The 23,320-nt window shown below is 35.2% G+C and overlaps 1 non-coding gene across 1 annotated transcript; it reads right to left on the bottom strand.

Moving 5' to 3' along the window:
* Positions 1 to 201: 201 nt before the first annotated feature.
* On the bottom strand, positions 202 to 308 carry LOC141722832 (small nucleolar RNA R71). The gene has a single exon (XR_012575832.1). It is a non-coding gene; the product is annotated as a small nucleolar RNA R71 (small nucleolar RNA).
* Between the last annotated feature and the right edge of the window lie 23,012 nt (positions 309 to 23,320).

Below are 23,320 nucleotides of genomic sequence, written 5' to 3'. Positions count from 1 at the left end.
TTAGGGATTTCATCGAGATATGTGACACCTTGATGGTTAAATTATGTTTCTGAAGATGCTATAAAGATGAGGCTTTTCCCATTCTCTCTGAGGGTTAAAGCTAAGTGCCAGTTGCATTCTCAACCAGCAAGTTCTATCACTACTTGGGAAGATCTTGCTCAAAAGTTTTTTACTAAATTCTTCCCTGTGGCGAAGACAGCTGTAATTAAGAATGCTCTTACTCAATTTGTACAGCAATCAGGAGAATATTTATGTGAAGCATGGGAGCGCTACAAGGAGATGCTTAGGAAGTGTCCTCATCATGGAATGCCTGATTGGATGGTTATCAATTACTTCTATAATAATTTGGGAGCACAGTCAAGACCCATGCTCGATGTAGCATCAGGTGGAGCATTATGGGCAAAGAGCTATGAGGAAGCTTATGATCTAATTGAACTGATAGCTACTAATGAATATCAGTATCCAACCCAGAGATTGCCGCAGGGCAACGTAGCATGAGTTCTTGAAGTGGATATAGCTACGGCTATCACTGCTCAACTAAAGGCATTGTCTATGAAGCTCGATTCTTTGGCTAACTATGGTGTTAATTAGATAACCAGTGTTTGCGAGATGTGTGCAGGATCGCATGCGATGGAGCAATGCACTATATCTAGTGAATCAACTCAGTTTGTGAGCACCTTTCAGAGATCGCAGCAACCAGTTCCAGACACTTATCATCCCGATAACTGGAATCATCCTAACTTCAGCTGGAGCAACAATTAGAATGCGATGCAACAGCCATTCCAGCAGTTTCAAAACAAGCAATTCAACCCTCCTGGTTTTCAACAACAATTTACACCAAGACAACAAATCTAACTTCAACAACTAACTCATGGAGGTGCAGGTCAATCTTCGAATGAAAAATATGAATTGGAGGAGTTGAGGATGAAAGGAATATGTCCTAAGTCCAATCATGTATTAGGATTTAGGAATAACTTTTATGGAATCTGTTTTGATTTCATTGATATTAATAAAAGAATTGTTTTATTTTTATTACGGGCTCTATCTATTTAAGTATTTAAATAAGATATACCATAGTTTAGAGTAAAGCTTTTTATGGATTATGATGAGATCATAATAGTGAGACCTAAAAGATGATAACTCTAAACTTAAATAGTTTCTGGTCGTAGGATTACTAACTGGTAATTAATAATCCGCAAAGATCGGTACATACTATGCTTGCTTCATTATGAAGGATGTCTGTTCTCATAGACATTTGTGTGGTGACACTATAGCTAGTATGTAGGTGCTTATTATAGAATAAGTTCACTAAACATGACTCGCATAGCTGAACAACTGATGGAGTTCACTCACGTGTCAGCAGTTGTTCACATAGTGATAGTTGTACAAGTATCCTTAGACTTGAGGTCATCATAGTCATCTTGTGTACACTAAACTATGCTTTGGTTTAGTTCTTAGTCTCCAGGGACAATTATTAGGGCTCTACTGGGTATAGGAATTTGTACACGAAGATAGTGTATGATCAATATAGGATCTACCCCTTCCAGTGAAGGAAGCGAATGTTCAAGGCTGATCCACTTATGCTAGTTCAGGAATCTCTGGCCAGAGTGAATGAAATTAGAAAGGAGTTTTTAATTTACATAGAACTACGCATAGTAAATGGTAAGCGAGTGATTAAATTAGATAGGCTTGACACGAGATCCATGCCTTGTATTTAATCAGGACATTGTAGGGTAGAAGGAGTTTATTGTACGATAACTATTCACTGAATAGGTTCTTGGTATTCTAAGCAGTGAATTCATATTATCCGGATAGTCGCGATATGCTGAGAAGTATCCCTCACGATGTAGAATAAATGTAATTAATTAATTAATCATATTTAATAAATTAGAGAATTTATATAAATAATGATAAAATAGTTTTATTATTATTTATTTCTACTACCGGCTTAATATTGAACCTATAGGGTCACACCATAAAAAGAGAATGATTTAATGGTGGAGGAATTAATTAATAATGGCTAATAATTATTTATTTGTGAAATAAATAATTAATTGGCAAATTTAATAATTAATTAAATGAGATTTAATTGATTATAAATTAATTAAGAAAAGTTCTTAATATTATTAATTAAGGATTTAATTTTTGGAAATTAAATCAAAAGAGAGAGAATTATTTCTAAAGTGTTTAGAAAAAAGGATTAATAATTAAAAGGTGTTTTAATTATTAATGAGAATAATAAATGGGATAATAATAATAATATTTATGGGAAAATTTCAGCTGAAAATTTTGCCTATAAATATACTATTATAAACCCTATTTTTATTCGAACCCAAAAAAAACCCAAAAGTTTTAGAAAACCAAATTCTCTCCACCTCCTCCTCCTCCTTAACGTCGTTTTCTTGGTGGATACCGGTGGAGTGCTTCACGTTTGAGGAGCAGCTGCTAAGGATCTCCGATCGTTGCTTTTGGATCGCATATTAAAGGTTAGTAATCGATCCCTATGTTTTTACCACGATTTATATGCTTTTATTTGGATTTTGTATGTGTAAAAGTGTTTTGCCATGCCTCTGCTGCGTTTAAAATCCAACAATGGTATCAGAGCTTAGGTTGTATGCATATAGATCTGTGGTAAAAATTTCAGAATTTTATATGCTTGTATGAATTAATTATGATTTTTACAAGTTATATCATGGATTAATTTTGTCTGATGAGAAATCGTTTCTCAGAATAATTTTGAATGTTGATCTGGGTTCTATAAGTGTTGTAGATCGTCTGGGTATTTTTTTCATAATTTTATGTTGTATAGATTTTTTATTATGAATTTTTGAAGATCTTGCAATTAAATTCGTAATTAAATAAATCATATATATATATATTATTTGTAAGTATGTATGTATATATCTGCTCTGCATAATCTGTGATGCACGGAAGCAAAGGAAAAGAATAGGTACGACGTTCAGATGTCAGGCTCGTTTTCCGAGGAAAAAGCGGCGGCTGCTACAAAAGAAAAAAAAATGGGTGTCACGCATTCCGGGAATGCATTACACCCTATGGCGCATTCACGGAATGCGTTACACCTTTTAATTGGTTAAAAGGGTTGTAACACATCATCGGAATGCGTTACAGGGATTGTAACGCGTTCCTGTAATGCGTTACAGCCCGACTGTTTACATTAAAATTGATTTTCTGGGAGTTTCGTAACTCCGTTTTAGGCGTGCAATATACCGTTGGATTCATTTTTCCGAGACGGATCTAATGGAGTGATCAATTTTAGTTTATATAAAAGTTTTGAACTGTTTATATTTCCGAAAGTGTTTTAAAGCTGTTTTTAACTGTTTTTAATTGCTTTTAAATGCTTCATGTGATACATAGAGATGTATAATGCTTAGACTAATGTGCTAGATGATATAACATGCCTACCTTGATGTTTATTCATGTTGATATATGTGATATATGCTTAGTTTATCATGCGATGATAGATTTAGGTGAACTTAAATGAACATAAGGCGTTTGTTACACAACCTAGTATAGTGAAATTGTTTCATAACCTTAAGAATAATATTATGAATACAATCATGAGATTCTTGTGTTTATGAAACACGTAATTGAATATGAATTTTCGATATGAGAGAAAGGATGATTCTGTCAATAATAAATTTCTATCTGTAAGAAAGGGTTATTAAGTGACGCCTCTTGACAATGCTCCACCCAATCTGGGAATCATCTGATTATTGATTATTGATTTGAAATATTTAATTTAAAAGGAAGAATTTCTTTATAATATGATTATGATTGTAACGTAATATAATCCCTCTAAAATTAAATAATATCAAGTAGTAATTGGCCAATGACACAACGGGCTTGTGTCGGTCATAGCCTTCCAACATGATAGAAAAGTAGTTCTTATTTTTGAATCATTGTCGGTTCGTGCTACAGCCGAGGGCTTTGATTTCGAAATAAGAAATACTTGTCTATTACATAGAGATGTGTACATTGAATAAGAATCTAAAGGTCGGTACGTGCCACAGCCGTGGGCCTTTGGGGACTGATTTAACTGTACGGAATGTTGGGTTAGACTTGACTTAGAATATTGAGTTTGTCGTGCCACAGCCGAGACTCAATTATTCAATAGGCTAAAGTTTGATTAGGGAATAACATAAGATGTAATTGACAAGAGTTGTCTGCCTATTGAACATTACATGGCGGTTCGTGCCACAGCCGGGGTTGTGTAGTGGAATGTAGGATCCCTATTCCCACTAGCATTATGAATGCTTAATTTTTCACGTAGGGGGTTGAATAAATTAGATAAACTAGTGGGACCCACTTATGAATAAAGACCCGATTCATATAATGTTTTGAAATGAAATCGAATATTTGCTAAGTGTTGTTATGTGTTTATCATTTACAGATTTACTTTGTACGTTATGTCTTCTGCACTATCACTCAGGAGCATACTAGATGCTCACAAATTGACTAGTCCTAATTATGCTGACTGGCTTCAAAACTTGAGAATTGTTCTCAGGATTGAGAAGCTGGAATACGTGATTGACTCACCTAAGCCTACTGAACCTGCTAGTGATGCACATAATGATGAACATGTTATATATCATAAGTGGATAGATGATGCAAATGTTGCTCAATGCATCATGCTAGCTTCCATGAACATTGAGCTACAGAAGCAACATGAGCATATGGATGCTCACACTATCCTCATGCATCTACAAGAGTTGTATGATGTGGAAGGGAGGACAGCTCGATATAAGATATCGAATGAGCTGTTCGGTTGTAGGATGTCTGAGGGATCATCTGTGAATGACCATGTACTTAAGATGATCAATTTGATTGAACGTCTTGGACAACTTGGTTTTGCCATGGATGGGGAGCTGAGCTAAGACTTGGTCTTGTAATCGCTTCCGAGTTCGTTCTCGCAGTTTGTTGTGAACTTTCACATGAATAAGTTGGATGTCAGCCTGCCTGAACTCCACAACATGTTGAAGACTGCGGAATCGAATTTTCCCCCTAAGAAGAGTTCTATTCTTCTAATTGGTGAAGGTTCCAATCCTAAGAAAAGGAAGAGGAACTCTTCCAAGAAGAAGAAAGTAGGTGAGAAAACGCCGATAACACCAAAAGCTGAAGACCCCAAGAGTAAAGTTGTTTGCTTTCACTGTAACAAGGCGGGGCACTGGAAGAGTAACTGCAAGGTTTACCTTGCAGAATTGAAGAAGAAGAAGGGTAGTGAGACTGTCGCTTCTGATTCAAGTATGTTCATGATAGAAGTGAATATGTCATTAAGCCAAATTTCTACTTGGGTATTAGATACCGCCTATGGTTCTGACATCTGCAATTTGTTGCAGGGACCAAGGAGAAGTAGGACTCTTGAGGAAGAGGAGATGATTCTACTGATGGGAAATGGAGCAAGAGTTGCTGCTGAAGATGTAGAATCATTTCATTTACATATGCCTACGGGCAAGACTATTGTTTTTAAATAATTGTTATTTTGGTCCCTCGATTGTGAGGAATATTATTCCCATGTTAGACTTGGCTGGATTTTTCATTTATTATTGAGAATAATGGATGTTCTATTCTTAGAGATAATATTCTTTATGGACGTGGTACTTTAAATAATGGTCTGTATATATGTGACATAATTTACTTCAGATTGAACAAACTAATAAAAGAAAAGGGATGATGAAAATCTCACTTTATTGTGGCACTGTAGTCTCCATTTAGTGGACATGGAGAGAGGGCTGCAGATTTGCTAGGATTGGTACACACAAATGTATGTGGACCAATGTCTACGCAAGCCATGGGTGGATTTTCATACTTCATTACTTTCATGGATAATAGATCTAGATTCGGAGATGTGTTTGATGAAACACAAGTCTGAAGCCTTTGAAAAGTTCAAAGAGTATAAGTATGAAGTGGAGAAACAAACCAAACATAGTATTATAATTCTTCGATTAGATCGAGGTGGTGAATACTTGAATAGAGAGTTTCTAGATTATCTCAAAGTAAATGGTATAGTCTCCCAGTGGACTCCTCCAGATTGGTATCTGAAAGGAGAAATCGAACTTTGTTAGACATAGTTCGGTCCATGATGAGCTATGCAAATCTTCCAGTATTCCTATGGGGTTATGCATTGGAAACCTCAGCATATTTACTGAATATGGTGCCTTCCAAATTATGTTCCTCAAACTTCGTATGAGATATGGAAAGAAAGGAAACCGAGTCTTAAACACGTTAAGATTCGGGTATGTCCAGCTTATGTTAAGAAAGTTGACCCAGATAAGCTGGAATATCGATCAGTAAAATGTAGTTTTGTGGGATATCCTAAAGAGACTTTAGGGTATTACTTTTGCACCGATCATCGGGTGTTTGTCTCCAGACATGCTACCTTCTTGTGAAAGGAGTTTATCCTTGAAGGAAACAGTGGGATCAAAATTGAACTTGATGAAGTTCAAGAAGCACAAACTACTACAGATCGAGTGGAAACACCTGTTCTGACTGAACAACCTTTTGTGGAACAGCCCATTCATAGAATAGGGAGAGTGTCTCGCCAACCTGAGAGATATTATGGCCTTGTCATTGAGAATGACAATGAGTTGTCGATCATTGATGATGACGACCCTGTAACCTATAATGAGGCTATGAGTAGTGTTGACTCAGAGAAATGGCATAGTGCCATGAAATCCGGAATGAAATCTATGTATACGGCATACAAAAGAATGATTAGAGCAGATGGCCAGGTGGAGACCTTTAAGGCCAGGCTTGTGGCAAAAGAATTCAAACAAAGGCAATGGATTGACTTTGATGAAACCTTTTACCTGTAGCCCTGTTATAATCAGTTCGGATTTTGCTTGCGATTGCTGCTTACTACGACTATGAGATCTGGAAAATAGCCAGATGGTTTTCTTTCCAAGAGAAATGAAAACCTAGTGTGTAAGCTGCTGCGAACCATATGTGGTTTAAAGCAAGCTTCTCGAAAGATGGAACATTCATTTTGATGAGACAATCAAAGAGTTTGATTTTATCAAAAAACGAAGATGAACCATGCGTCTACAAAAGGGTTAGTGGGAGCGCGGTAACATTTCTTGTATTGTATTGAAATAGAGTTGACACACATAATAACATAGCAGACCTACTCACAAAGGTACTTTTTGAAAGTCACTTTGATCGTCATAAAGATGAGATGGGTACTAGATACCAGAGTGATTGGCTTTAGTACAAGTGGGAGATTGAAAGGAATATGTCCTAAGTCCAATCATGTATTAGGATTTAGGAATAACTTTTATGGAATCTGTTTTGATTTCATTGATATTAATAAAAGACTTGTTTAGTTTTTATTACGGGCTCTATCTATTTAAGTGTTTAAATAAGATATACCATAGTTTAGAGTAAAGCTTTTTATGGATTATGATGAGATCATAATAGTGAGACCTAAAAGATGATAACTCTAAACTTAAATAGTTCCTGGTCGTAGGATTACTAACTGGTAATTAATAATCCGCAAAGATCGGTACATACTATGCTTGCTTCATTATGAAGGATGTGTGTTCTCATAGACATTTGTGTGGTGACACTATAGCTAGTATGTAGGTGCTTATTATAGAATAAGTTCACTGAACATGACTCGTATAGCTGAACAACTGATGGAGTTCACTCACGTGTCAGCAGTTGTTCACATAGTGATAGTTGTACAAGTATCCTTAGACTTGAGGTCATCATAGTCATCTTGTGTACACTGAACTATGCTTTGGTTTAGTTCTTAGTCTCCAGGGACAATTATTAGGGCTCTACTGAGTATAGGAATTTGTACACGAAGATAGTGTATGATCAATATAGGATCTACCCCTTCCAGTGAAGGAATCTCTTATGCTAGTTCAGGAATCTCTGGCCAGAGTGAATGAAATTAGAAAGGAGTTTCTAATTTTCATAGAACTACGCATAGTAAATGGTAAGCGAGTGATTAAATTAGATAGGCTTGACACGAGATCCATGCCTTGTATTTAATCAGGACATTGTAGGGTAGAAGGAGTTTATTGTACGGTAACTATTCACTGAATAGGTTCTTGGTATTCTAAGCAGTGAATTCATATTATCCGGATAGTCGCGATATGCTGAGAAGTATCCCTCACGATGTAGAATAAATGTGATTAATTAATTAATCATATTTAATAAATTAGAGAATTTATATAAATAATGATAAAATAGTTTTATTATTATTTATTTATACTACCGGCTTAATATTGAACCTACAGGGTTACACCATAAAAAGATAATGATTTAATGGTGGAGGAATTAATTAATAATGGCTAATAATTATTTATTTGTGAAATAAATAATTAATTGGCAAATTTAATAATTAATTAAATGAGATTTAATTGATTATAAATTAATTAAGAAAAGTTCTTAATATTATTAATTAAGGATTTAATTTTTGAAAATTAAATCAAAAGAAAGAGAATTATTTCTAAAGTGTTTAGAAAAAGGATTAATAATTAAAAGATGTTTTAATTATTAATGAGAATAATAAATGGGATAATAATAATAATATTTATGGAAAAAATTCAGCTGAAAATTTTGCCTATAAATATACTATTATAAACCCTATTTTTATTCGAACCCAAAAAAAAAACCCAAAAGTTTTAGAAAACCAAATTCTCTCCACCTCCTCCTCATCCTTAATGTCGTTTTCTTGGTTGATACCGGTGGAGTGCTTCACGTTTGAGGAGCAGGTGCTAAGGATCTCCGATCGTTGCTTTTGAATCGCATATTAAAGGTTAGTAATCGATCCCTATGTTTTTACCATGATTTATATGCTTTTATTTGGATTTTGTATGTGTAAAAGTGTTTTGCCATGCCTCCGCTGCGTTTAAAATCCAACAGAGGATTATATGCAAACACCAGGCTCTTATATGCCAAATCCAGGCTATTTCTATCAAGACTCTGAAGAACCAAATATGGAAAATTGCTAACGCCTTATCGAATCTACCACCAGGATCGGTTCCTAGTGATACAGAAGCCAATCCAGGCAAAAGGGAAGTTAAAGAAGAGGTGAACGCCATCACCTTGAGGTCTAGAAAGGTCGCAAGCCCCCAAATTCGGCAAGACGAAGAGTATGAAAACTCTTTCCAGAATGCAGGTGAGTCTGTACCCTTTCTAATTCCAAAAAATGAGATTGTAGCTGAAAAAGTGGTACAGAAGGATGCCGAGGTGGAATCAAGGAAGAGAACTATGGAACACACTCCTCCTGAGGGTAATACAGGGGAGAAATAGGTCTATCCTCCACCTCCTTTTCCTAAGAGGCTGTAGAAGCAGAAGTTGGGTAAGCAATTTGCTAAGTTTCTAGAGGTGTTCAAGAAACTTCACATCAACATACCTTTCGCTGAAGCTCTTGAACAGATGCCTAGCTATGCGAATTTTATGAAAGGTATTCTCTCTCAGAAAGTGAAGCTCGATGACTTATGTGGTGCCCTCCAAACCCGGGTCAGAAGTTTGGGGTTCACAACACACATAGACATCATATTTAAACCTGTTTATGAATATAATAAGATATATGCAATGACCCTACTTACCATATCCACGGATCGCAATAGTTCAAAGTATGTCCACAAGCCACAATCTTATTTATTACAAACATACCAAAGTCAAGCTTTATTACAAACTTTTAACGCATACTAAGTCACACAACTTCCACTAGCTCATTCTATTTCAACCTGAAAACCTAGCTTGCGCACTTGACTGGGGATCCTCGCCACCACCAATTTCTTTCTTAACTGGAAAAGAACATAAACAGATTCACAAGAGTGAGCTAACTAGCTCATCAAGTCACAATGACATCACTGAGATTAAATAATGATCAATTGAAATGACATAGGGAATCAAGTTTCCTAATCAGTAATGAATAGAATTGGATATTCACTTTTATTTTAAAAGCCAAGGTTAGGCTGCTGATCAGTCAGGCACTAACCCCGAGTAAAGCTCCCAGCTTTGCTCTATATACGGGATTCAAGACACATATTGGCCTATTATGACCATGAATCTGATCCATATTAAAAAACAATCCAATTCTATAATAATAACATGATAAATAATGTAATTTATTAAACTGAATCATGAACAATATTTATCCTAAGCATAAGGTGATTCACAACACCATGAAGGTATAACAGGGTAAATAGAAAGATTGACTTTCAATCCAAGGAAAGAATTAGAGTGTAGAAGACCAAGGGTTCAAAGGTTATAAGGAATGGTCTTCTGTTATACAAGGAATAAAGGTCACCTGCTAAACAATCTCATATCAAGGATCAGTATGTGATAGATATGTATTTATGGAGTAGTATCGGATATGTGTGGTTCGTATCCAGGAATTCAACAATCAATGGTTTACAAGAAATCAGGCTCGCAGCTCAAGATCAATAAGAATCAGGGTTTAGGGTTAAGTACTTCAAAGTACTGGAAATATAGAATAAGAACTACTGGGAATAATTGCAATATATTGAAAAGATTTCAAAAGAACTCGTAATTATACTACAAGAAAGTGCAGGGACACTTGCCTTATCAGTTTGCTTTCACTTTACTCACACTTGACAATTGGTTCCCACTCACTGACCACTTGCTTTCCCTTTCTACTTCTCTCTTCCTCTGTTAGACATCACATATACTTATCAACACTACTTTTCATCTCATTCTACTCGATACAAGCTTCTATCTACCAATCGTTTCACCCAAATCCGACGTACGGATTGAAAGTTACAACAAAAATAGTCAAACAACGCACATAGAATCATATTATACCGCAATCAGATCACATATAACATGTAGCACGTAAGATATTCAATCCAAATAATTTTTCAAAGTAGATTCAGGGTCAAAATGATTTTCCAAGTATTTAATACGAATTTTTGAACATCTTTCAGAATTGAAATGGGCCTCCGAATCATTTTATAATTTAATAGGGTTTGAACGCCCGAATCTGAATTTAAAATAATTTTATAATAATTATCGAGCCTTGAAAATAATTTTATATAATATTTTAAAGCTCGAATCTATTTTTCGCAATTTTTAAATCTAAATAAATAATTAAATCTAATTAAATAATCAATTAAAATTAATTATTAATTAATTAAATTAATTAATCAATTAATATTTAAATTAATTGACTAATTAAATAATTAATTATCAACTAAATTTAATTAATTAAGTAATGACAATTTATTTTGTAATTAAAAATTATTTTCAGAAAAGAATTAATGAATTTTTGAATTTTTAAAAATAATAAAAATCAATTTCTAAAAATTTTATAAAAGAAAATATATTTTTTGAAAATAAACAAAACATAAATCTTGTTTTTATAAACTTCTGAAAGCATAGGGACTGGAATGAAAATATTGCAAAAGCTCGGGGGCCTGATTGCAATTTGGCACCATCGCCAACGCCGTCTCCGGCCACCGCCGGTGACTCGACGTGCCCAGAACTCGACAAAAATATGCAGATCAAAAGAACTCAACGAGATGAACTCGATTATGCAAACAAAATCTTCAAAAACCTCGTCGTTTGGCCGGAAAATCACGCCGTCGCCTAGGATCAGTTTTCCGGCGGGGCTCGATTGGGACAATCCATGAATCGTTTATTAGCTAGCAATATATCTTTCGATTTGTTTTTAAACGATCTACATCATGGTTTAATTAATTTCAACCCATAACCCTTGAATAAAAAATGCCTAAATTCCAATTAAGAACATTCAAACAAATAAACCCTAGTTCTTCAATTCGAGAATCAAACAACAATTTGAACATGTTATTGAACTCCAAATTAGTCAAATAATATACCAAAATTACCAGGAAGAAAAGATCTACATGATTATGCCATCACATCATATCAAAAACATCAAGAATAAAAATTCCTAATTTAATCCATAAATAATTCGAAATAAAATAATCAAATAAGAAATATACCTTGATTTCTGTACTAGAATAGATGATTGATTCAGAAAGAGTTTTTTGAGAGCTTCATTTTGATATATTGCACGCCCGAATCGGAGTTCGATAACGCCTTCGTTTGTGCGATTGATTTTCAAGAACGCGGTATTTTATTAGGGTTTTCTCTGTGTTTTACTGGTTTGTACTATCTGATTATGATTATACGAGTGAAATGAAATAAGAAAAGGGCTATTTATATTTACAGAATATTAGTACGTTCTGGATCGTGTTGGATCGATAAATACGTTGTTTAGCCACTAAGTAACTATAAAAATGATCTTATCGGATAACGTTTTGGATAAACAATATCCCATTTTCGATAAGCATTATCCTGTTTTGGATAAGCATAAAAGGTTTTAGATAATTATCAAAACCGGGCTTTTATAAAATGCTTTGTACGAAGACAATGATATTGAAAAGGGTTATCGTATCGAAAATATTGCGCTGGGCCGCGCACGGGTGAAACCGTAATCCGGATCGAAAAAGTCAAAATATGGAAAATGTCCGGAATTACCAGATTAGGTTAGGAAAGAGTTTTTGGAAGAGTTTTGGGTTGTAAAAATGGTAGAGGTTGGACGATTGCAGACATTATAAAATAGTTTTGTAATTATTCAGAAAATAATTAATAAATTCATAAATCAATATAAAATCGTATAATACTCCAAAAAATACCAGAAAAATACCTTAATTATCTATATTTTATTCTGGACATAATAAAATTAACATAGCTAGACTTTACCACATATAAACATTCATATAACAACACCATTCATCAAATAATTCACCAAAAATCACATAATAATCATTTATTGATAAAAATAATTACACGTCATTTCCCAGATATTACAACTTAGAGACCGTTGCTCTTACGGAGGAATGCAGTGTAGTTTAGCAACAAAAATATCCTCCAAAGCTTAAGGATCCTGGAAGCTTCACGATTCCTTGCACTATTGGGAACTTGTCTTTTGACAAATGCTTATGTGATTTGGGAGCTAGCATCAATCTGATGCCCTTGTCCATCTTCAAGAATCTTGGTCTACCTGATCCAAAACTGACATACATGTCATTGCAACTAGCAAACCGCTCCATCACTTATCCATGAGGTATAGTGGAGGATGTCTTGGTCAAGGTGGACAAACTCATCTTCCCTATTGATTTTGTAATTCTGGATTTTGAGGAAGATAAGAAGATTCCCTTCATCTTGGGAAGACCATTCTTGGCTACAGGCCGAACTATGATCGATGTGCAAAAAGGAGAGCTTACGATGAAGGTTCAAGATCAGAAGGTCACTTTTACTGTGTTCAAGAAAATAAAGTTACCCATAGATAAAGAGCAGTGCTTTAAAGTAGAGTGGGTCGACTCTGTCGTGAATTCGGACCTTGATCAATTTCCAAAGTCAGATACCTTAGAGAGAGCATTATTAGGGGAATCAATTATTGGAGATGAAGAAGGAGCAGAGCAAATACAGGTTTTGAATTCACCTCGATGGAAGAGGAAGTTGGATATGCATTCGATTCTCTTGGGTTAGCAGAGTTGAAAATTTCTCAAGAGCGACTCGAGCCGTCTATTGAAGTTGCTCCCACACTTGAGCTCAACCTACTGCCAGATCACTTGAGTTATGCATTCTTAGGTGCACCTCTGAACAAGGGGTTAAATTATATCTATGATAATCTAAAGGATGACAAGCCGGTTCCTCCCGTGCTTACAGAGGGTCCCTCTCGTGCACCACAAATAGTTGATAGGTTTGGTCTTGGTGATGCGAAGTATAGAAGGTTGATTCGGCGTATTGAGGCCATGCATGACATCCACCGATATTTTGCTGACGAATTGACACACGCACTCGGTACTATTTTCCGAGACACGGGTGTCGAGGTTGATTGGCCACATGATCCTCCACCTGAAGTGGGTGATCCTCCCCCTAACTAGGTATGCCCGAATTCCTTATTATTACCTTCAATGAGGACATTGAAAATTTTAAGTTTGGGGGTGATAATGTAAGGATTAGTTGTGTGTGTCCATATAGATTCATATTGCATGTTTAGTTGTAGTTCATTCATATTTTTGCATGATTTTTCATTTAGGACATATTTGTTTGCATATTTGTTTGTTTTTTTATGTGAGTTCATATAGTTGCATGTGCATGCATATAACATGATCCTTTAGGTTGAACTATTTCTGATTGATTGGTTGATGTTAATTTGAGTGTAGTGATGACGAATAGAGGAATGTTTTAGTTTTAATGAATTGTTTTGCATGCCATACACAAAAAAAATCACTAATTCTTATAGATTACTGTGAAGCTAGATCATGATCATACATGTTTATCTGTTAAATTTAATCACTTAGTTATATTTAGAATTTTTTCTATTCTCGTAATGACAAAAGAATACTGAATTTTAAACTAGAGAAAAGCTTGGATTTCATTGCTTGTTTTGAATAAGGCTAGGCGTCAAATGGCTAATAGCCGGCTCATATTTTTATGAGTAGTCTAGGGTTGAATGAGATGGAGCGAAACGTACTTATTCAGAAACTGAAAAAAGAGCAAAAGAAAAAGAAAAGAAAAGAAAAGAAAACTACATGTTTAAGCATAATTGATAAAGAGTGAGCTCTTTAATACTGGAGTTATTAAGTTTTTAGGGGACTTTGTGCCTAGTGACCTAAGGCTTTTCATAGTCTGGGATTCACTAACCTAACGCTCGCTACATGAGTATTATTGTATAAGTCTTTTGGGACCTCATTCATTGCACGGTCAAATAAGCATCTTTGTTATGTGTTCAATAATAACATGTATCCTTGTATAAATCTAGTAGAAAGGAGGTGTTGTGAGTCATTATGCGTTTAACGTCTATTCTAGTTATAAACTTGTGATTGTTTTGATGAAAGATATGTTATGGTTATTGATCTAGTATCGAGAGTATATCTGTTAACCATCCCACACACGCACGTTTCTGGTTTATGAGTTGGTTTGTGGGATTTATTCGAACTCTGTTAAAAGTTATTACATTCTTAGAGGCATTGGCTTATTCATTTGGTTATGGTTATTCTGAGGGGATCAATTGCATTATCATTTAGTTGCATTCACATAGTTGCTTTCATATATTAGGTTTGTTTTGTAGTTTTGAGTCTGTTTATGCTTGAGGACAAGCATCGATTCAAGTTTGGGGGTGTGATAAGTGGATTTTATATCTACTTGGAACGCTTCATTACAAGCTTAAGTTAGTGTTTTGGACTCAAGTTGTTGGTATTTTTGATATGTTTTTGTGTTATTGCATTTCAGACATCAGTTAAATGAAGAAAGGAGATTTTCAAGAGAATATGCTGAAAAGTTCTAATAATTGGAAGCCTAGGCCATTCTCAATTTGAAGATAATCTCGTTAGCTTCGCGTGGGCAGTTGAATCGCCTAATTCTGACGAACAGAACTCAAGATACAACCAAAAGAATAAACTGCAGAAAAGTCCAGAAGTCATGCGCGGCCGCCCCCAAAACCAGCGCGGCCGCCCCACCCTTTTTGCACCAGAATCCTGATTTTAGTAGAATTTGATGATTTTGAGGGTCCAGGTCCATTAGGGGCTTATATATAGTGATAAAAAGACATTTTTAACAGCAAGGAGCCAAGATAGAGCAATACGAAGACCTAGAAGAGCGCAGGACGGCTACGGAGAAGAAGACTTTCGTATTCTTCAATATAGTTGATACTTTGGATGCTTGTTTTCGATTTGTCTTAAACCCTAATACTCTTATATTGTTTTATATCATATTTTCATTGGAACCCATGGTGATGATGAGTTTGATCATGAACTAATCGTTTTCTTGGGGTTCTAACGGATTTACTTATGGATTTCTATAGTTAATTTATTTCAATATCTTGGTGTGTGGTAATTGATTGATATCCTAGTATTGGTTGTGCTTATTCTTCTTATGTGCGTAGGTAATATATAAGATAGCGTGTTAATCTCTATTGAAGTGAAAGTGAATATAGAGATTTAGAACTTGCCATGCTAGCATAAGATCATGTATTTATTATGCATGATTCGTATGTAATTTTAACCATCTTACTTGCCCTATGTAATAACGATATATAATGTGTTCATTAAACCTTTATATTGTCAAATTCTATAGACATATAGGGTCTCAACATAATTGGTGTCTATTCAGCTTCTATCTCTTTTGTGGATGTCTGGTAGTAGGGTATTCGTGCAACGAAAGTTGGTGTTTACTAGTCCTGTGTTATCTGATTAGTTGTCATCACTACTGCATGGTAAGGTTAAGAACAATGATTTTTAATGAAGTATTTAATAAAGTTAGAATCCCATGTTTGTCTCATATAGTTAAATCAACCTTTTAATCTCTTAGTTATTTGCATGTTAGTTTAATCTTAGTTACAAACAATCTCAACTTGTTATCATCTTAGCATTGAACAATAGCCATACCATTGTTGCATAGGTGCATAATCTTAAGTTAACTAAAAAGATTCTCTGTTGGTACAAATATGATTTATACCTTATACTACTTGCGAATGCGTATACTTGCATAAAATTTAGCGCATGTTTTTGTCCTAACAGTTGTCTTTTAAGTTTGAACCTTATTCAGTGATGTTGTAAGCTGAACCTTGTTTTCAATGATTATACACCATCGTTTTGCTTCGGTTTCGCTTTCGTTTCTATATCTAGAACTGTATATCACCTTTATTTCTAATAATTGGAATCTGAATGCATGTGATCCCATTAACTTTGTAACCCCTTAACTTTGAAATATTTGCAATATGCACAACTGTTCTATTATACCTTTTTATTTCAGAATCATGCCACCTAAAAAGACGAAACAAACCAGTACTTCTACTACAACCACGACAGACCCCAAATATCCTTATTTGCAACCCTATAGAAACAAACCAATGCAATAGCTCATCAACAACAAACTCTTCAACAAAAATTCTAACAACGACAATTTCAAAATCCATAGAATCATGATCAACACTAACATCAACCAGATCCACCGGTACCTCCTCAACCAGTTGTGACTTTTAAAGCTTTTTCAGAATGTGAACCCTCCAGCTTTTCATGATACCACTGATCCAGTTGTAGCCAACATATGGATAAGAGAGATGGAATGAGCATTTGAGTTAGTTTCAACTAGGAGAAGAACAGAAGACGATATATGCTAGTTATTTCCTGGAAGGCAAAGTTATCTATTGGTGAGATTCAGTTCAAGCTTTGGAGGAAACTCAAATGATTGTTTGGGAGCGATTCAAGGAACTATTTCTGGAGAATATTATCCTAAGTATATGCAAAATCAAATGGAGATAAAATTTCTGGACTTGAAGCAAGGAAGTATGACTGTCTTAGAATTCGAGAAGGATTTTACGGAGTTGTCGAGATTTATGATGAAATATGTGAATACTGAGGAAGAGAATTCCAAAAGGTTTCAACAGGGCCTTGAGTATTGGATTCTACGGAGTTGTCGAGATTTATGTCGATGTTTGAGATTAGCACCTATGCAGGAGTAGTGCAGAAACTTTGATTGAGAGTAACAGAGTATAATGCAGGAAGGATATAGATAACAAGAAAAGGAAGGTGTATTTTGCGGAGATAGATCAGGATCCGGGAATCCGTAAGATAGGGATGTGTAGAGGATTGAATTCCACAAGGGTGGATTCTTAAAGGAAAGGAGAGATGAACATGAGGCAGGATAACCAAGGGAATTATTAGCATAATCAGGGCCAAACAAGTGAGAATAGGCCACTAAGGGTTCAATGTAAGCATTGTAGAAAGAAACATCCAAGAGTGTTCAATAAGATTAATATGACATGTTATCGGTGCAATCAGAAGGGCCATTTGGCTAATGAATGTAAAGCTCAGAAGATGGGAGTTACATGCTTCAAGTGTGGGAAGCCAGGACACATGGTTAGAGAGTGCAAATCGCCAGGACCAATCAGGATTATAATGAGCGTAGCAACCACCAGTTCGACAGTACTAGCTGAGGTATTGGCTTTACCTCCACCATCTAAAATAGCTCCACACGCGACAAGAACTTTTGACTTAAAAATGAAGGATGCAGTTCAGAATTCAGAAGTGATAGCAGGTAAGCTTTCTGTGAATAATATGGAAGATAAGGTATTGATTGATTCGGGAGCTACATGATCTTTTATATCTAAAACTTTTATTGATAGACTAGGATGTGATAGAAGATCTATGAGTGAAGTAATGAATGTTGTAATTGCTAATCAAAAGAAGATACCCGTAAGTCAATTTTTGCCCAAAGTGTGAGATTGATATCTCCGAGCATAAGTTCCCAGTTGACTTGATATTCTTCAAGTTAGGGGAATTTGATATAATATTAGGAATGGATTGGTTAGGGTTGAATAATGCTCAGATAGACTGTATATCTAAAAAGGTTTATTTAAGAGCGGGAAGTGGAGAAATGGTAAAATTTAGAGGTCAGAGGCAAGGACAATTGTTTCTTACAGTTGTTCAAGCTAAAAAGTTGCTTAGAAAAGTTTGTGAAGCGTTTCTATCCTATGTAGTGGATATAAAGAAGGAAGTTTCCATCTTAGAAGAGATTCTAGTGGTTAAGGAGTTTCCGAATATGTTTTCAGAAGAGTTACTAGGACTACCGCCAGATCGACAAATTGAGTTCGAGATTAATCGTGCTCCGGAAGAAGAACCTGTTTTGAAGGCACCATATAGAATGGCACCATCAAAGATGAAAGAGTTAGCAAGTCAGCTAAAAGAACTTTTGGATAAAGGAGTTATAAGGCCAAGTACGTCGCCATGGGGAGCCCCAGTTCTGTTCGTAAAGAAGAAGGATGGAAGCAATAGATTATGTATAGATTATCAGAAGTTGAATAAGTTGACGATTAAGAACCGATATCCGTTACCAAGGATAGACAATATATTTGACCAATTAAAAGGAGCTAAGTGTTTCTCCAAGATAGATTTGAGGTCAGGATGTCATCAGTTGAAGATAAAACCAGAAGATATTCCAAAGACGGCATTCAGAATAAGATACGGACATTATGAGTTTTTAGTAATTTGGGTTAACGAATGCCCCTGCAGCTTTTATGGACCTAATGAATCGAGTATTCAAGAAATACCTGGACAAAGTTGTTGTGGTATTCATTGATGATATTTTAATATACTCCAAGTCAGAAGAAGAGCACGAGCAACATTTTTGGATATCATTGGAAACCCTCAGATAAGAGAAGTTATACGCGAAATTTTTAAAGTGAGAGTTTTGGTTAAGAGAAGTCCAATTTCTAAGGCATGTAATTGGGAGTGAAGAAATTAGGGTAGATCCCGCAAAGATTGAAACAGTCATGAGTTGGGAAAGACCAAGGATGCCTACGGAATTAAGAAGTTTTCTAGGATTGGCAGGATATTGTAGAAGGTTCGTAAAAGATTTCTCTAAGATCGCCATGCCATTGACTAAGCTGACAAGGAAGATTCAGAAGTTTGAATGAAATGTAGAATGTGAAGGAAACTTTCAAGAGCTAAAGAAGAAGTTAGTTACCGCTCCGGTGTTAGTACTAACAGATGACAAAGGAGAATTTATGATTTTCAATGATGCTTCACATAAAGGATTAGGCTATGTGCTAATGCAACAAAATAAGGTGATTGCATATGCATCAAGACAGCTTAAACCCCATGAGTTGAAGTATCCTACGCACGAGTTGGGGTTAACAACCATAACATTCGCACTCAAGATATGGAGACACTATTTATATGGGGAAAGATGCAAAATTTACAAGGATCATAAGATCCTAAAGTATATATTTACATAAAAGGAACTCAACATGAGGCAACGGAGATGGTTAGAACTGATAAAGAATTACGATTGCTCGATACAGCATCACCGGGGAAAAGCAAATGTGGTAGCCGATGCTTTGAGTAGACATGAGAAGTTGAATATAATAACAATGTCAAAGGAATTGTTTAAGGAGATTGAGGAGTTTCAACTAGAACTTTGTATTGGTGGGGGAATGGAGGAAATGTGTCAAGTTATTACCTTCCATCCAGAATTATTAGAGAAGATAAGGAGATGTCAGGAAGAGGCATTGGACAAGGAGAATAATCAACTAACAGGAGAAGAATTATGCACGTAAAAAGATGACCAAGGTGTATATAGGTTTTCATCAAGAATCTGGATTCCTCAGGTGACCAAACTAAAGAACGAGATATTGCAAGAGGCACACAACTCAAGATTTTCAATTCATCCAGGAAGCACGAAGATGTACCAAGATTTAAAGAAGAAATTCTGGTGGTCAAATATGAAAAGATAAATTGCAGAATGGGTCACCAAGTGTTACACTTGTCAAAGGGTGAAAGCAGAACATCAGAGACCAAGTGGTTTGATTCAACCTTTAAAAATTACAGAATGGAAGTGGGAGAATATTGCCATGGATTTCATAGTAGGATTGCCACGAACAAGATCTGAACACGATGTTATATGGGTTATAGTTGATCGCTGTACAAAGTTAGCGCATTTTCTTCCAATCAATGAGAAGTCTTCGTTGGATAAGTTGGTTCACTTATACGTGCGCGAAATCGTATTACATAACGGCGTATATGTATCGATAGTTTCAGATCGAGACCCCGTGATTTAATTCAAGATTTTGGAGACAATTTCAAGAAAGTCTTGGAATGAAGCTGAATATGAGCACAACATATCATCCACAAATAGATAGTCAAAGCGATCGGACTATTCAAACAATTGAAGTTATGTTGCGTAGTTGTGCAATTGATTTCGCAGGAAGTTGAGACGATCACCTACCTCTTATAGAATTCTCTTACAACAATAGTTATCATTCCAATATTGGCATGCCGCCATACGAAGCTCTATACGGAAGGAAGTGCAGATCGCCAACAGATTGGGACGAAGTCGGAGAAGGAAAGATTATCGGCCCTGAAGTTCAGAAGATGAAAGAGACGGTCAAATTGATCAGAGAATATTGCTTTCTGCTCAAGACAGGCAATGAAAGTACGCGAACCCTGCTCGAAAAGATGTGCATTTCCAAGTAGGCGAAGCGGTATTGCTAAAAGTATAACCATGGAAAGGATTGACCAGATTTGGGAAGAAAGGAAAATTAGCATTGTGATACATCGATCCCTTTGAAATTTTGGGTCAAGTGGGGAAAGTTGCTTACGATCTAGCTTTGTCGCCACAATATCGGCATGTTCATAATGTATTCCATGTGTCATTACTCAAGAAGTATAACCCAAATGTCAAGCATTTGATAGATTTTGAGCCTATAGAAATTCAGGCAGATTTCTCTTATATAGAGCAACCCATCAAGATACTCGATTGACAAGAAAAGAGTCTTAGGAATAAATCAGTATGATAAGTGAAAGTACTTTGGAGGAATCCAAAGGTTGAGTAATCAACGTGGGAGTTAGAGTCTGATATGCGACTATAATATCCTCATTTGTTCTCCTAGATTCTGAGGACAGAATCCTTTAAGGGGGAGAGAATGTTACCACCGTATTTAATTACTCATAATTGAGTTGTATTTAGATATTTGTGTGTAAATATTATAAATTTTCATGAATGTGTGTCAATTAAATATTTATGTGACTAAGTGTAGCAGATTATTATAAATCGATGAGCAAAGTGTTTTATCTGAAATTTTTGTGTGATTTTTAAGATATTATTAATTGATAAAAATTACTTTTCAAAAATATATTTTCTTCAAAATCATAAAAGTGATCTCATTAAATTTCTTAAATTTTAAGCTATTTTATGGTAAAATTATTGTAATTTATGGAATTATATTTTAATTTATAAAAGTCATTCTTTTAAATGATATTTGAAAATGTGAATAATAATTTGTTGATAACTAAATTGCCCATGCATGCAATTGATCATCCAAAAGGGGCAAATGGTACTAAAGTCCTTTCTAACCCCACTACCACCTTTTATTCTAGCCAATTTAGTAGAGTAGACTTGCATGCAAAACTTGGTTGTTTTGAAGGAAGGGTAACTTGGTACTTACTCACTCCACTAACTAATCAACACATCAAACACACCAAATTATCAAGTGGAATCATTTTAGAGATCAAACGGTCAACCAACCCACTTTCTTTCTCTCCCTTCTCTCTCTTCTTCCTCTCTCTCAGCCAAAGCCCAAAACACATAAATGCGCGCACACACACACACACACACACTCAAATCTCATTCAATCTTTCAAGATCCTGTGTAATCTAACCCTCCAACCCTTGTTCAAGTTATATTTGTATATTTTGTGTGGAAATTTAAGCGAGTATCAGTTGCATGCCTAGTATACCTAACAACTCAAGTGAGAGGCCTTGATTCCTATGAATTTAAGGTCCAAACCATGAGATACATTGTTTTGGAGAAGGTAATGTTTGGTGAAGTGTTATACTCCCACCATTTCCCTCCTCACCATACAGAAATGGCTTTAAAAAAGAGACGAATGGAACCAATTTTAGTTATCTTCTTTGATTTAGTGTATAAACCATGTTTTCAAACATATATCTTGATTTAAGTTCATGCATGTCAATGATCTCTATATTTTCAAGTCTTGCATGTTAGCATAAACTCTTGTGTGCCACGTTTTGCTTAATATGCGATGATATAAATATTGTATGTTAGTTTTGTTAGTGTTTGTGCCCTAGAGACAACACTATTATGTTTATATTATGAAACATTTGGATTATTAATTATGATTAAATGGATTATTCTTTAGTAATTTATTATATCTTTATTTTTTACGATAAGATGTTAGATTAATAAATATCCTTGGAATATGATATGTAAATCTATATCTCTAAGTACGTGACTTAGAAATGAGATTATGAAAATAGTATTGATATTTCTAAAGGTCCCTAGTCAAGTATTATTGTTAAGGGACGATAATAAATACATTGAGACTAGTGTGTTTGTTGGATGATGATCACATCTCATTGATCATAGGTATGGTGATACTAAAGTCAAAACACAGGCATATGTATTAAATACATGGTGCTGGATTGACCCATTGTGAGATACTACATGTTTATAGTGTTATAAGTTAATCTCACAGTGATAATGATGTATTGGTCCTTTGACCTGAAATCATTATATTTCTATACGAGAATTAATATACTTTGATACTCTTGAAAGTTATCCTTGACCGGGTAATAATAAAAGTAGACATTGCGTACATTATGAATCGTATGAGAAATATGAATGATCTAGATGGGATTTTGCCCTTCTTTATTAAAGGAGTGATATTATTGGCCTCTTGATTGTGTAAGACTATAAAATGCATGGTCTTGCTCAAATACTGATTTGTTTAATAGTTTACATATTGATCAAGGAAAGAAGTATTGAACGTTAA

Source organism: Apium graveolens, chromosome 4, assembly GCF_009905375.1.
Source record: "Apium graveolens cultivar Ventura chromosome 4, ASM990537v1, whole genome shotgun sequence".
Taxonomy (NCBI): Eukaryota; Viridiplantae; Streptophyta; class Magnoliopsida; order Apiales; family Apiaceae; genus Apium; species Apium graveolens.
Note: the sequence above shows the minus strand (reverse complement) of the source record. Positions and strands in the feature narration are given on the sequence as shown.